Source organism: Oncorhynchus keta, chromosome 17 (assembly GCF_023373465.1).
Source record: "Oncorhynchus keta strain PuntledgeMale-10-30-2019 chromosome 17, Oket_V2, whole genome shotgun sequence".
NCBI lineage: Eukaryota > Metazoa > Chordata > Actinopteri > Salmoniformes > Salmonidae > Oncorhynchus > Oncorhynchus keta.
The window spans coordinates 30,718,228-30,732,364 of record NC_068437.1 but is presented as its reverse complement, the minus strand read 5'-3'; positions in this window follow the sequence as shown (position 1 = coordinate 30,732,364).

The following is a 14,137-nucleotide window of genomic DNA, read 5'->3' as shown; positions in this document are numbered from 1 at the left end:
ACGGGCCACTCCCAGGTGGTGAAGGTAGGAAACAACATCTCCACTTCGCTGATCCTCAACACAGGGGCCCCATAAGGGTGCCTGCTCAGCCCCTCCTGTACTCCCTGTTCACCCATGACTGCTTGGCCATGCATGCCTCCAACTCAATCATCAAGTTTTCAGAAGACACAACAGTTCAGTAGTAGGCTTGATTATCAACAACGACAAGACGGCCTACAGGGAGGAGGTGAGAGCTCTGGGCGTATGGTGTCAGGAAAATAACCTCTCACTCAACATCAACAAAACAAAGGAGATGATTGTGGACTTCAGGAAACAACAGAGGGTGCAACCCCCTATCTACATTGACGGGACAGCAATGGAGAAGGTGGAAAGTTTTAAGTTACTTGGTGTACAAATCACTGACAAACTGAAATGGTCCACCCACACAGACAGTGTGGTGAAGAAGGCACAACAGCACTTTTTCAACCTCAGGAGGCTGAAGAAATTTGGCTTGTCACCTAAAACCCTCACAAACATTTACAGATGCACAATTGAGAGCATCCTGTCGGGCTGTATCAACACCTGGTACGGCAACTGCACCGTGCACAACTGCAGGGCTCTCTAGAGGGTGGTGAGGTCTGCACAACGCATCACCGGGGAAAACTACCTGCCCTACAGGACATCTACAGCACCTGATGTCACAGGAAGGCCAAAAATATCATCAAGGACAACAACCATGCAAGTCACTGCCTGTTCACCCCGCTATCATCCAGAAGACGAGGTCAGTACAGGTGCCTCAAAGTGGGGACCGAGAGACTGAAAAACAGCTTCTATCTCAAGGCCATCACTGTTAAACAGCCATCACTAAGACAGAGGCTGCTGTCTACAAAGAGGCTTGAAATCATTGGCCACTTTAATAAATGGAACACTAGTTACATTAAAAATGTCACTTTAATAATGTTTATATATCTTGCATTACTCATCTCATATGTTAATACTGTATTCTATTCTATATATTGCATCTTAGCCTATGCGACTCTGACATTGCTCAACTACATATTTATATATTATTATTCCTTTACTTAGATTTGTGTGTACTAGGTAGTTGTTGTGGAATAGTTAGATTACTTGTTAGATATTGCTGCACTGTCGGAACTAGAAGCACAAGCATTTCGCTACACTCGCAATAACATCTGTTAAACACGTGTATGTGACCAATAAAATTGGATTTGATTTGATGCCGCTGGCCTGAGTAAAGCCACAAGTTTTCACTGCAACACTTAACAAAGAACTGTAGTTAGTTTTAGAATGGGTGGCAAGGAATAAGTTAGTCCTAAATATTTCAAAAACTACAAGCATCTTATTTCGGACAAATCATTCACTAACTCCTAAACCTCAAATAAATCTTGTAATAAATCATGTGGAAATTGAGCAAGTTCAGGTGACTAAACTGCTTGGAGTAAACCTGGATTGTAAAATGTCATGGTCAAACCATGTGGATACAACAGTAGCTAAAACCTCAACACCCAATCTACTCACACGTGCAAACACTCACATTCAGACTCCCCTTATCTTCGTTGGCCTCTAATTTGTATTTATTTTTGTCTGAGAAAATGACAGTTTTCGTGGTATTGCTTTGTGCACTGACTTTACTGAACTCTGGAGAAAACGAACATTGTCCTTGGGTGAGTAAATCTGACAATGTGCACTCCCGTCCATTGGACATTTTGTCTGCAGGAACTCGCTCTTTTAATTCGCTTGCAGTTGGTCTCTTAAAAAAGAAAAGCCGTGCAAGGTTATTAAACAAAGGTGCCTAGTTATTCTTCTTTTGTTGATATCCGGTAACGTGCAACCTAACCCTGGCCCTGATATGCAATGTCTCCAAACCCCCTCTGATTTTAAATCAAGATCGGGTTTTGGTATTTTTCATTTAAATGTACGCAGCCTGTTGTCAAAAATTAATGGGGTTAGGATTTGGGCTAAATCAACTGATGCTGATGTAATTGTGTTTTCTGAAACCTGGCTCAGCAAGTCTGTTTTTGATAAGGATATTTGTATAAGTGGTTACAATGTTTATCGCACTGATCGGGTTAAGAAAGGTGGGGGTGTGGCTATATATGTAAAATCTAAATTCCATGTAGGTGTGGCAATGTCTGAAACTTTGTAAACAATTGGAATTTCTTGCATTGAATGTTGAGGTTTCAAAGGGCCTCTCTATAACTGTGATTGGCTGTTATAGACCCCCCTCTGCTCTCAGTGATGCATTTTCTTCTTTCACGCACCTAATGTGTAAACTTCTTTACAGTGAAATGATCTCCATTGGTGATCTTAACTGGTGTTGGTTGAAGCCGGTCAGATGATTTAAAAATGTTTTGTAATTATATGAATCTTACCCAGTTGATTAACTCACCCACTCGCCCAAATCTTAAATGCCCAGATAAATCTACCCTGATTGATGTTCCACATACATATTCTGCGGTTGGAGTTTTTGGAATGATTTAAGGGACCATTGTGCTGTTGCTGCTGTTAGAAATACTAAGGTTCCTAAGACAAACCCATGTTTTATTCGTAAGTGAAATTTGAGGGTTTTAATGAGCAGGCTTTCTTTCATGATTTGTTTTATTTTGACTGGAGCAAGATTGAGCTTGTCCCTGATGTGGAAACTGCCTGGAAATTCTTTCATGACGGTTTTTCCCAAATAGTAAACAAACATGCCCCATTCCGCAGGTTCAGGGTTAAAGGGCGGGATAATCGATGGTTTTCTTCTGAGCTGTCTTGTATTAGTCACGACCGTAATCTAGCCTGGGCTAAAGCAAGGAAATCATGTTCTGATGCTGATTGGCTTATTTTTAGGCCGTCTGGAAGGCCAAGTCAGGAAGGCCAAGTCTGAATATTTTATGTCTGTAACCACTGATAACCTGAATGACCCTAGAAAGTTTTGGAAGGCTATTAAGTAACAGTAATGTTAATGAATTACCGTCATGTGTTTTGAAGGACTCTTTTGCTATATACGACAAAACGGAAATGCTGAATTGTTTCAATGAGCACTTTGTGTCACCCCTGGTTAAAATAATTGAAACCCTTGTAAGTGAACAGCTAAAAGAGTTTTTTATTTACTAACTCTATTTTATCAATGTACCAATCGGGCTTCAGGAAGAAGCATAGCACAATTACAGCAGCCATGAAGGTTTTAAATTATATCTTATATGCCATTGACAGAAACAGCACTGTGTCTCACTTTTTATTGATCTCTCTAAGGCTTTTGATACAGTTGATCATGCTATACTAAGGCAGAGATTGTCGAGTGTAGGTCTTTTGGAGCATGCAGTGGCATGGTTTGCTAATTATATGTCTGATAGAACTCAGTGCACTCAATTTGATGGGCTTATGTCTGTTAAATTGTCTGTCTTCAATGGTGTGCCCTAAGGCTCTGTACTTGGTCCTCTCTTATTCACTATTTACAACTTCATTTTTATGCTGATGATACTGTTATTTACTGTTGTGCCTCGTCTCTTACAAAAGCTTTCCAGAACATGCAAACTGCTTTTTATACTGTTCAACATACCTTGTGTCAATTGAAGCTTATCCTCAGTACTGGCAAAACTAAACTAATGGTGTTTTCTAATGCAAGAAATAGACCTCTATACCTTTCACCTATTACTACCTGTAAGGGCAAGGAGATTGAGGTTGTAACCTCATATACATATCTTGGAATTTTAATTGATGACGGCCTCTCTTTTAAATTGCATATTCAACAACTTACAAAAAAATTGAAGCTGAAATTGGGATTTTATTTGAGGAATAAGGCCTTTTTCTTTTGAAGCCAGAAGGAGGCTAATGTCAACTACATTTATGCCCTTACTAGACTATGGGGATATTTTATATATGAATGCTTCCGCTCAGTGTTTGAGATCAAATGACACTCTGAGATTTATTTTAAACGGCAAAACCCTTACGCACCACTGCACTTTGTATACCAGGGTTGGCTGGCCTTCTCTAGTCACTCGTAGGCTCAGTCACTGGTATACTTTTATTTACAAAGACATTTTGGGTTTACTACCTTTTTATTTGTGCATTTTTATTGTTCAGAAATGTGGTGGGTACTCTCTTCGTTCGCTGGACTTTATCCTGCTAACTGTTCCAAATGTCCGAACTGAATTTGGTGAAAGGGCTTTTATGTACTCTGCGCCATCGTCTTGGAACACCTTACAAAATACTTTTAAACTGGAAGAACTTGTCCCGATTGGTGTTTTTAAATCACTGATGAAGGATTTTGAGGCTGATTCCCTGACCTGTCAATGTTTTTAATTTGCTGTTTTATACTGTTGTGAATTCAATGGTTTTTACTAGATTACTTGTAGTTTTTCATGTTGTCTGTCTGTAATTTTTTTGTAATGACTTGGTGCTGCCTATCTTGGCCAGGGCGCTCATGAAAAAGAGATTTTAATCTCAATGAGCCCTTCCTGGTTAATTAAAGGTTAAATTAATTAATTAAATAAATAAAATGATGGGGAGATGTCTGTCCATAATAAAGCACTGTCCATAACACAACACTATCAACAAGGCAAGTCCTACAGGTTCTAGTTTTGTTGTACCTGTACTACTGTTCAGTCGTGTGGTCAGGTGGCACAAAGGTAGACCTCGGGAAATTACAATTGGCTCAGAAGAGGGCAGCACGGCTGGCCCTTAAATGTACAAGGGGAGCTAACATTAATATGTAAATCTCTCATGGCTCAAAGTGGAGGAGAGATTTACTTCATCACTACTTGTTTTTGTAAGAAGTGCTGACATGCTGAATGCACTGAGGTGTCTGTCTGTTTAAACTACTAGCAAACAGCTTGGACAACCATGCATACCCCACATAAGAAATGCCACCAAAAGTCTCTTCACAATCAGCAAGTCAAGAACAGGCTATGGAGGTGCACAGTACCACATAGAGCCATGGCTACATGGAACTCTATTCCACACCGGGTGACTGATGCAAACAGTAGAATCAGATTTAAAAAACAGATACAAATAGCCCTTAGGAACAGCAAGGACTGTGAAGAGACGCACACAGACACAGACATACATTTAAGTGATAACGCCCGAGAAGACGGTGGATATATTGGCACAGGTGTTGTTAGGTCCGAGACAAGGTTGTCAAACCGTGCAAATACATCCTCCAAACACTGGCATCGATGGCATTATCACATTATCACCTGCATTTGTATTTGTTTAAGCTGTTTTCTAGTGACATTTATTAGGATACAGTGGGGCAAAAAAGTATTTAGTCAGCCACCAATTGTGCAAGTTCTCCCACTTAAAAAGATGGGAGAGGCCTGTAATTTTCATCATAGGTACACATCAACTATGACAGACAAAATGAGAAAAAAAATCCAGAAATCACATTGTAGGATACTTTGTTATATACCCTTTGTTGGCAATGACAGAGGTCAAACGTTTTCACACACTGTTGCTGGTATTTTGGCCCATTCCTCCATGCAGATCTCCTCTAGAGCAGTGATGTTTTGGGGCTGTTGCTGGGCAACACGGACTTTCAACTCCCTCCAAAGATTTTCTATGGGGTTGAGATCTGGAGACTGGCTAGGCCACTCCAGGACCTTGAAATGCTTCTTACGAAGCCACTCCTTCGTTGCCCGGGCGGTGTGTTTGGGATCATTGTCATGCTGAAAGACCCAGCCACGTTTCCTCTTCAATGCCCTTGCTGATGGAAGGAGGTTTTCACTCAAAATCTCACGATACATGGCCCCATTCATTCTTTCCTTTACACGGATCAGTCGTCCTGGTCCCTTTGCAGAAAAACAGCTCCATAGCATGATGTTTCCACCCCCATGCTTCACAGTAGGTATGGTGTTCTTTGGATGCAACTCAGCATTCTTTGTCCTCCAAACACGACGAGTTGAATTTTTACCAAAAACTTCTACTTTGTTTTCATCTGACCATATGACATTCTCCCAATCTTCTTCTGGATCATCCAAATGCTCTCTAGCAAACTTCAGACGGGCCGGGACATGTACTGGCTTAAGCAGGGGGACACGTCTGGCACTGCAGGATTTGAGTCCCTGGGAGCCTAGTGTGTTACTGATGGTAGGCTTTGTTACTTTGGTCCCAGCTCTCTGCAGGTCATTCACTAGATCCCCCCCGTGTGGTTCTGGGATTTTTGCTCACCGTTCTTGTGATCATTTTGAACCCACAGGGTGAGATCTTGTGTGGAGCCCCAGATCGAGGGAGATTATCAGGGATCTTATATGTCTTACATTTCCTAATAATTGCTCCCACAGTTGATTTCTTCAAACCAAGCTGCTTACCTATTGCAGATTCAGTCTTCCCAGCCTGGTGCAGGTCTACAATTGTGTTTCTGGTGTCCTTTGACAGCTCTTTGGTCTTGGCCATAGTGGAGTTTGGAGTGTGACTGTTTGAGGTTGTGGACAGGTGTCTTTTATACTGATAACAAGTTCAAACAGGTGCCATTAATACAGGTAACAAGTGGAGGACAGAGGAGCCTCTTAAAGAAGAAGTTACAGGTCTGTGAGAGCCAGAAATATTGCTTGTTTGTAGGTGACCAAATACTTATTACTTATTTTCCACCATAATTTGCAAATAAATTAATTGAAAATCCTACAATGTGATTTTCTGGATTTGTTTTTCTCATTTTGTACCTATGATGAAAATTACAGGCCTCTCATATTTTTAAGTGGAGAACTTGCACAATTGGTGGCTGACTAAATACTTTTTTTGCCCCACTATATATCCATAACAATCAGCTATTGAGGCGCGGCACTGTTGTTCAGAGGAGGTAGCCAACAACACAGCTAACACATTCACTTCAAACTGAAGCTGGAAATACTGCAAACTAGCTGCACTTTTTACCTCGTTTTACCTTTATTAAATGTACATTTCTTTGTATATATCTAGAAAAATGATGCCAGCTGATTCATGATTTGGAAAGGCTGAGAAACGCTGCCTGTCTGTCTGTCTCATCTCGACTCTTGACACGTTCATTACTATGGGACAGCTGGAAATCAAATTTTAATATTGAAACAATGTTGCAAATGTCAGAGAGACAGACAGAAAGGTTTATAAAAATCTCTGCTGTTGAAAACGAAATGTTAGTCTAAAATTAATGTGAGATAATGTCTAGATACTTTTTATAATCAAGTTTATAAATTGCCTGGCTGGGCTAATGAAACATTGGATTGCGCTGTCAGATGGAACAGAGTAAATAGGTATTTTAATGTAATAGATTTAGCCTGAGGTATCTTGTGGAATAGATACCAACTGGAATGCTGTTTAAACCAATCAGAATTCAGGTTTAGAACCACCTGATGAATAAACACATGATAAGACATGCACTCTACACACATGTACACATGGATGTTGTATTGTAAATATGTGATCGTAGAGTAGTGACCTGAAAGAACACACTAAATGTATTGGGTTAAGTTTTTTGAAATGTAATGTCTTGTAATATTTTGTATTGTATATAACTGCCTTAATTTTGCTGGACCCCAGGAAGAGTAATGGGGATCCTTGATAAATACAAATACAAATATACTGTATATTCTAAATGAGCTAAACAATATAAACAGACTATTTATGTACTGAGAACCGTATTATCATACCGTTAAATTCCCACACGTCTTTTCCAAACTTGCGCGACAGTGCACAGCCACCTTCCCGTTTTTCACACCATAGGTTAGCATCTTCACTCCATCCATCATCCGCATGACAGACGACACATCAAAGTCTGGCATGCCAAAATTGAAGAAAAATTAAGGCTACAACATAAGCTCACACACAGAGAAAAATAGACACAAACACATATTTAATTTACATAAGGCCTCAGAGACTATCCTAATGTTATGTGTATTAGAGATAGGTATCAATACAGTACAGTCGTACTATCAGTTTGTAGGAAGTAGGTGAATCCAGTGTCTGGCTGCAGAGGTGGACCACAGTGAGCATGCTCCCCAGGTGAAAGCATGTTGATGATGGACTTGATGTTCAGCCTGTTCAGATATAAAAATATCAGTTAGAAACAAAGGTTGGACACACATGCACACACACACGCAGGCATTCATAAACACATACATGACCATTAAGCATGGGAACTGCTCTATGATGCTGTACTTCTTCTGTGAGAAGAGGATCTCGCCATAGCCACAATGTCATCAGTCACCCTGATAACAGTACACAATCACAATGAATATAGAACATCTCATCCTCTCTCTTTTTCTCTTTTTCTCTCTCTCTCTCTCTCTCTCTCTCTCTCTCTCTCTCTCTCTCTCTCTCTCTCTCTCTCTCTCTCTCTCTCTCTCTCTCTCTCTCTCTCTCTCTCTCCCCAATCTCCTTCTCTCCTTCTCGCCTTCTCTCCCTCTCTTCTTCTCGCCTTCTCTCCCTCTCTTCCCCACCCCCAGCCCCTCACCAGTGTGAGTAGAGTCCCTGTACAGTTTGTTGGCTGGGCATCCAGCAGGCTGATCCTTCGTAGCGGCAGTCCAGTCTTCCACAGGCCAGGTGGCAGATGATCTTAGGTGGGATGGCTTCACCAGGTTCTCTCTGACCTGGGAGTAGGCTAGCCGTAGCACCGGCACCATGGGCATAATGGACGGCATGTACCATAGCGGGGGTAGTTTACAGAGTCGGTTTAACCCACTAGAGTGTAAGCCCTGTCTAAGCCGGGGGAGGTGGGGTTCTACTAAGGTAGCATATTAATGTGTAGCCCAAAGCGTTTGGATACTGCAGACAGAAGTTGGCAAAAGAGGCTGTACCGACTTCAGACGAGTCCCAAGACACTTGTGGGGGTTGTAGAGAAAAATGGAGAACAACATGGGGTTCGTAAGAGTCTCAATGTTCCACAGAGAGGTTAATAGAGGTAGGCCAACCAGTATGGACGCTTTAGACATTTTTGTGAAAAGACCTCTTTTCAGGATGTCTCATGATCTGACAAACACCGCTCTAGCACTGTCTCCTTTCACCGCAGATGAAGAAGGGCGATATCAGCAGATGTGCTGGATTGAGATGCAGCCCATACAAACTGTTATCTCTAGCTTAAACAGATAGATTCTGATGAGGATGTTTTTATTAGGATATTTAGATTTCCATGGTGTCATGTAAATTGTAGGAGAAGGGTTAAACCATAAAACTAAAGTCAGTTGTTGAACCCTATGGAGGACAAGCTAGAGCCTTTGTCCAGTGGAGCCTGACCTAATGCAGACACCTGAAATTGTTTGTTTACCTCCAGGGGGACAAGATGGGCAGTGGGAGGGGGAAATGGGATGCAGTCCAGGTACCAGGGGTACAGACTAATGGAAACCATTTGACTTGAGCCCATTTTGTATTGTATTATTAGCTCATTAGTAGTAGTTATCTTGTTATGAGGAGCATATGTGTGTTATTGTAGAGACAAGGGAAAGTACAGAAAGTCGCAGGTCGAACACTGTAAATGCTGTATATTAAGATTCTACTAGGCAAAATAGCAACAGTCGGGTGTCTTGGTTCCTGTTAAGCCAAGTTAGTTTCTGTGACTTGTAGGGCAAGGGGAAGTGGTGGTGGAACTCAACATTGATGTAAGAACAACAGTTGAAGAGGGAGGAAACATCTTGGAAGTGGGCCAGAGAGGCCACCCTCAACAACACTCTAACTGCAGCCTTATTTCACATGCACACACATCCTTGCCCACGGAAGTTCTGGACTCGACAACACCGACAAAGAGGAGCCGACCTAGTTTCTGCCCAGCAAAACATTTTTTTTTTTTGCCATACAAGGGAGGGAACTCAAATCAAAATCAAATCAAATCAAATTGTATTTGTCACATACACATGGTTAGCAGATGTTAAATGCGAGTGTAGCGAAATGCTTGTGCTTCTAGTTCCGACAATGCAGTGATAACCAACAAGTAATCTAACTAACAATTCCAAAACTACTGTCTTATACACAGTGTAAGGGGATAAGGAACATGTACATAAGGATATATGAATGAGTGATGGTACAGAGCAGCATACAGTAGATGGTATCGAGTACAGTATATACATATGAGATGAGTGTGTAGACAAAGTAAACAAAGTGGCATAGTTAAAGTGGCTAGTGATACATGTGTTACATAAGGATGCAGTCGATGATGTAGAGTACAGTATATACATATGCATATGAGATGAATAATGTAGGGTAAGTAACATTATATAAGGTAGCATTGTTTAAAGTGGCTAGTGATATATTTACATAATTTCCCATCAATTCCCATTATTAAAATGGCTGGAGTTGGGTCAGTGTCAATGACAGTGTGTTGGCAGCAGCCACTCAATGTTAGTGGTGGCTGTTTAACAGTCTGATGGCCTTGAGATAGAAGCTGTTTTTCAGTCTCTCGGTCCCAGCTTTGATGCACCTGTACTGACCTCGCCTTCTGGATGATAGCGGGGTGAACAGGCAGTGGCTCGGGTGGTTGATGTCCTTGATGATCTTTATGGCCTTCCTGTAACAACGGGTGGTGTAGGTGTCCTGGAGGGCAGGTAGTTTGCCCCCGGTGATGCGTTGTGCAGTCCTCACTACCCTCTGGAGAGCCTTACGGTTGAGGGCGGAGCAGTTGCCGTACCAGGCGGTGATACAGCCCGCCAGGATGCTCTCGATTGTGCATCTGTAGAAGTTTGTGAGTGCTTTTGGTGACAAGCCGAATTTCTTCAGCCTCCTGAGGTTGAATAGGCGCTGCTGCGCCTTCTTCACAACGCTGTCAGTGTGAGTGGACCAATTCAGTTTGTCTGTGATGTGTATGCCGAGGAACTTAAAACTAGCTACCCTCTCCACTACTGTTCCATCGATGTGGATAGGGGGTGTTCCCTCTGCTGTTTCCTGAAGTCCACAATCATCTCCTTAGTTTTGTTGACGTTGAGTGTGAGGTTATTTTCCTGACACCACACTCCGAGGGCCCTCACCTCCTCCCTGTAGGCCGTCTCGTCGTTGTTGGTAATCAAGCCTACCACTGTTGTGTCGTCCGCAAACTTGATGATTGAGTTGGAGGCGTGCGTGGCCACGCAGTCGTGGGTGAACAGGGAGTACAGGAGAGGGCTCAGAACGCACCCTTGTGGGGCCCCGTGTTGAGGATCAGCGGGGAGGAGATGTTGTTGCCTACCCTCACCACCTGGGGGCGGCCCGTCAGGAAGTCCAGTACCCAGTTGCACAGGGCGGGGTCGAGACCCAGGGTCTCGAGCTTGATGACGAGCTTGGAGGGTACTATGGTGTTGAATGCCGAGCTGTAGTCGATGAACAGCATTCTCACATAGGTATTCCTCTTGTCCAGGTGGGTTAGGGCAGTGTGCAGTGTGGTTGAGATTGCATCGTCTGTGGACCTATTTGGGCGGTAAGCAAATTGGAGTGGGTCTAGGGTGTCAGGTAGGGTGGAGGTGATATGGTCCTTGACTAGTCTCTCAAAGCACTTCATGATGACGGAAGTGAGTGCTACGGGCGGTAGTCGTTTAGCTCAGTTACCTTAGCTTTCTTGGGAACAGGAACAATGGTGGCCCTCTTGAAGCATGTGGGAACAGCAGACTGGTATAGGGATTGATTGAATATGTCCGTAAACACACCGGCCAGCTGGTCTGAGCATGCTCTGAGGGCGCGGCTGGGGATGCCGTCTGGGCCTGCAGCCTTGCGAGGGTTAACACGTTTAAATGTCTTACTCACCTCGGCTGCAGTGAAGGAGAGACCGCATGTTTCCGTTGCAGGCCGTGTCAGTGGCACTGTATTGTCCTCAAAGCGGGCAAAAAGTTATTTAGTCTGCCTGGGAGCAAGACATCCTGGTCCGTGACTGGGCTGGATTTCATCTTGTAGTCCGTGATTGACTGTAGACCCTGCCACATGCCTCTTGTGTCTGAGCCATTGAATTGAGATTCCACTTTGTCTCTGTACTGACGCTTAGCTTGTTTAATAGCCTTGCGGAGGGAATAGCTGCACTGTTTGTATTCAGTCATGTTGCCAGACACCTTGCCCTGATTAAAAGCAGTGGTTCGCGCTTTCAGTTTCACACGAATGCTGCCATCAATCCACGGTTTCTGGTTAGGGAATGTTTTTATCGTTGCTATGGGAACGACATCTTCGACGCATGTTCTAATGAACTCGCACACCGAATCAACGTATTCGTCATTATTCCCATCTGACGCAATACGAAACATGTCCCAGTCCACGTGATGGAAGCAGTCTTGGAGTGTAGAGTCAGCTTGGTCTGACCAGCGTTGGACAGACCTCAGCGTGGGAGCCTCTTGTTTTAATTTCTGCCTGTAGGCAGGGATCAGCAAAATGGAGTCGTGGTCAGCTTTTCCGAAAGGGGGGCGGGGCAGGGCCTTATATGCGTCGCGGAAGTTAGAGTAACAATGATCCAAGGTTTTACCACCCCTGGTTGCGCAATCGATATGCTGATAAAATTTAGGGAGTCTTGTTTTCAGATTTGCTTTGTTAAAATCCCCAGCTACAATGAATGCAGCCTCCGGATAAATGTTTTCCAGTTTGCAAAGAGTTAAATAAAGTTTGTTCAGAGCCATCGATGTGTCTGCTTGGGGGGGGGGATATATACGGCTGTGATTATAATCGAAGAGAATTCTCTTGGAAGATAATGCGGTCTACATTTGATTGTGAGGAATTCTAAATCAGGTGAACAGAAGGATTTGAGTTCCTGTATGTTTCCTTCATCACACCATGTCCCGTTAGTCATGAGGCATACGCCCCCGCCACTCTTCTTACCAGAGAGATGTTTGTTTCTGTCCGCACGATGCGTGGAGAAACCCGTTGGCTGCACCGCCCTGGATAGCGTCTTCCCAGTAAGCCATGTTTCCGTAAAGCAGAGAACGTTGCAGTCTCTGATGTCCCTCTGGAATGCCACCCTTGCTCGGATTTCATCAACCTTGTTGTCGAGAGACTGGACATTGGCAAGAAGAATACTGGGAAGTGGTGCGCGATGTGCCCTTTTTCGGAGTCTGACCAGAACACCGCCGCGTTTCCCTCTTTTTCGTAGTCGTTTCCTTGGGTCGCTGCAAGCGATCCATTCCGTTGTCCTGTTTGTAAGGCAGAACACAGGATCCGCGTCGCGGAAAACATATTCTTGGTCGTACTGATGGTGAGTTGACGCTGATCTTATATTCAGTAGTTCTTCTCGACTGTATGTAATGAAACCTAAGATGACCTGGGGTACTAATGTAAGAACTCCGCCAAGTGTGGTGGTTATAAATATAAAAATGTGATTCACATTTTTTTTAAATATATGTATGAAAAATAAAATAACATATCTCTCTCGCTCTCACTCTCTGACTTGTATGTTATGCTATGCAGCTGAGCATCCAGTTGGGTGCAATAAATCTGGTTTGAGTTTTTGTCAGTGTCCGTCCTGTCTGTACCTTGAGTAAGACTTCCACTACTGCACCTGTGTGAGACTGTGTGGTAATGAAGAGTCCAGTTGCTTATACAATTGGAAAAGGAAAGAAAATAGAGTCAGTAAATGTTGCGGATAGCTAAAGAAACATACTGTTGAACAGTATTATAAACCTTCTAATGACTAGACCGAGCAGCTTCCAGCCTCAAACCACGACGGTCCATTTCTTAAAGTGTAAGTATTTGATAGATCAAATTGGATGATAATAACATATTAGTGAGGCACCATGCAAATGTACTTGCATTAAAGTTCCATTAATACATTCTCATTATCAACTGTGATTTAATTGACTGATCTTAATAATCTCTATATGATTGTTGATTCATTTCAAACAATACCCTCCTCTGTATCTTGTCTTCCCTTTTTGGGGACATCTCTGAGAGAGAAAAGCTCAATGTTTCTCTCTCTCGCTCTCTCTCTCTCACACACACAAAACGTATCTCAGCCATCTGGACATGTTTTGATTATGTCTTTAAGTGTTACTGTGAGTGTGATATTGCAACCTACATGCACAATTAGAAAGCTGAAAATGTTATTTTTCAAAATAGTTCCGACTAAATTAGTCATAATATGTAATTATATGTATTGGTCCACCATTGTTGATTTGACATTAGCACAATAAAAGCTATTTACTGTCAAAGTTGACTGTGTTAATCCTCTTCAATTAAAACCTGATGATTATTCTGTTCCTAAATACAGAACATTTGAATGGGTCAGTTCTATCACAGTAAAGACATAAACATG